Here is a 2,749-nt window from a genome sequence, read left to right on the forward strand (position 1 = left end):
CGCCAAGCCATGCAACAAGGAAGCACTGAAAGCAGCATCTGAAACAAGCTCTCTCGGCTCCAGCGCCTCACCTGAAGGGTCCTCCAGCAGAAGAACATCCCAGTGTTCTGCAAAGAATTAATTCTATTGAGTCTAAAACACACATGAGTGTACTTGTCTGCAACGGAGTTTTCAAACTAGCATATACCCATTTTTTAAATGGGACACAACAAGTTTTACCAGTACCTTCCAACAACTTTGAAGAGCTTTAGGGTTCCACAACAAATGTATATACATTATATTGCAACCTGTTGTGAGAACACTTTGGTGTCTGGGAGGCAGGAATCCTGAGACTTATACAAATACCAATTAGCATATAACATTCCCCCATACGGCAAAAACAACTGGTACATCAGTGCAAACCCCCAGTGTGAGCACTGGTGGCCAAATTCCAGAAAGAAAACCTCGTGGCACCTTTAGATTTTCTTCATGTTGGATGATAGAGGCCAGCAGAGCTCCATGAAGATCCAGATGCTCCCTAAGCAGGTGGGCTTAAGCACTCCAGATGCACACTCCACAAAATTCAAATCCAGCTTCCACAAAACAGCCAAGGGCAGCACATCAAGGACCTTCTGAGTAGCTTGCTGTGCCTATAAGGCTCTTCAAGGACTCCAGAGAGAACACGGTGCCCAAGGTTGTCTCAGGTAGAGCAGACACTCTGAGGGAAGGAAGGCAGGCAGGCAGCTCCAGAAACAGAGATCGTGGACACCATGACCATTGTCTGCACGAGTTCACACAGACTCCTTGAGTGACCACAGAGCTTTCTCCCAACTTTATTACTGGGTCCTCCTGGATAACTGGACCATCTTCAACTGACTATCGATTGTTGACACTCTGTTCTCAATTCCAGTTCCCCTGCCTTCTTATTGTGTGCTTCAGATTTTCAACTACACTTCTTTTTGATACCCCCCACTGTCACTCCAAATCTTCTAAGGAAAAGAATCTGGCCCAACAGAGAACAGCTTTCTCAGCCACAGTTCTCTGTGGAGACTCTACCAAAGCCTCCTACAAACAAGTATTCAGCCTCTAAACAAGCCACTTGAATAACTGAAAAAATGGGTTTTTTTTTTTTCTGTCTTGAAAGAGGTATTGCTAACACTATGTATTATGTATTGTTAAATAGCATATATTTATTGATCAGCCTAAAACAGCCTTCTCTCTTGACTTAGCCACTTACTCAGTTTATATGAATGCAGGAAGTTCTTAAGCTCTTTGTGCCTCATTTTCCCTGGATATAAAGGGAAGTCTCAGAGCGTATTTCATGAAATGCAATGACCTGTGGGGAGGCATTTAGAACAGTGGCCATTGTTGTTATTTGACACCTGTGAACAGGTTTCCCAGGCTTGCCCAGTTCATCCTGATGACCTCTGCACATCATTAAAAATCCCTGTCATAGACATCTTCCATGACACCAATGAATAGTGCAAGCCACTTACATTAATCCTCCAAGGATATTTATTATGTAGAAGTAATAAATGCCTGTGTTCTGTAGGCTGTGCTAGTTTAAGATCTTTTATTTTCATTATCACTTAAACTTTTTTTATTAACACCAGAAACCGGCTGCTTCGTTCGGTTTCTCTTGGTTGAACCGAAAAAACTATCAACTATGGCTAGGTTTGCTTTTCTGAGATTAGCTCAGACTCCACCTAAGGCAGCGCTGAGATTCACATGACCTTTCCTCTAGCCCTGGACTCCCACAGACCGAGCATGTAAGAAATCAAAAGCAGAGGAGAAAATGGGACGTGACGGCCACTCCACATAGAATGCTAAGAGGAGCACGGAGCTGTTTTCAAATGTTTAGAGCACCCGGATTCCAAATAGCCAGATCTGTGCCAGGCAGGCTCATTTGACACTTAGTTTGCCATGGTCCTTTGCATCAGTGGAAGGTTCCAGAAACATCAGCAAAGTCAGAGCCTTCATGCCAAAATTCGAAAAACCAGGGTGAAAAGAACCATCCATACCTCTTTATTGGGGGAAAGTGGCAGAAGGAAAAACTGGCAGCTATATCTGTTGCCGAGAATTTATTAAGCTGGTGTACACATAGGTAGAGCCCTGGAGTTTATTTCCTGTGACTGACACATGCTGTATGATCATCTACATTTAATAGAACACAATAGCAGTGTCCACGAACACCAGCAATAAAGTTGCATGTTCTTGACATGCATGTTTCTTTTGGAGTAGGGAGGGGATAGGCATGGTGTAGGACCAGGCATTAGCAACCAAGGGAGATGCTAGAATATTGAAACAAGATAGTTTTGTGTGTCTTGAAAGAAGTATCGAGAACGCCATGCAGTATTTGTTTTTAAATGGTGTATTTCTTATTGCTCTGGCTAAAAACATTTTCTTCATTCTAATAAAACAAAAGGCACATCCACAACAAAAAGAATGTTTCCCTGAAACCAAGACCTCAGCAATACAGAGTCTGATTGTGATGTTCCATTTTCTAATTCTCATCCCAAAATTTCACTGTGTCATGCATTTACTTTGTCTAAGCACAAGTGGACAGAATCTGAATGCTGGCTTTCAACCATTTGCTTTGTAACTTTGAGATCCAGTGTTTTGGGTGTTAATTGGGTAGGTATTGAAAGCTTCAAGTTAATGGTATCATTGAGAAGAAATTAATGAGAACAACAATCTCTTATGAAAGTCAGGATGTTTAGAGAGACACAAGGACTGCATTGTGTGGGGTATCAACTGAGATCTTGAAAAA

The sequence above is a fragment of the Marmota flaviventris genome, chromosome 2 (assembly GCF_047511675.1).
Source record: "Marmota flaviventris isolate mMarFla1 chromosome 2, mMarFla1.hap1, whole genome shotgun sequence".
NCBI lineage: Eukaryota > Metazoa > Chordata > Mammalia > Rodentia > Sciuridae > Marmota > Marmota flaviventris.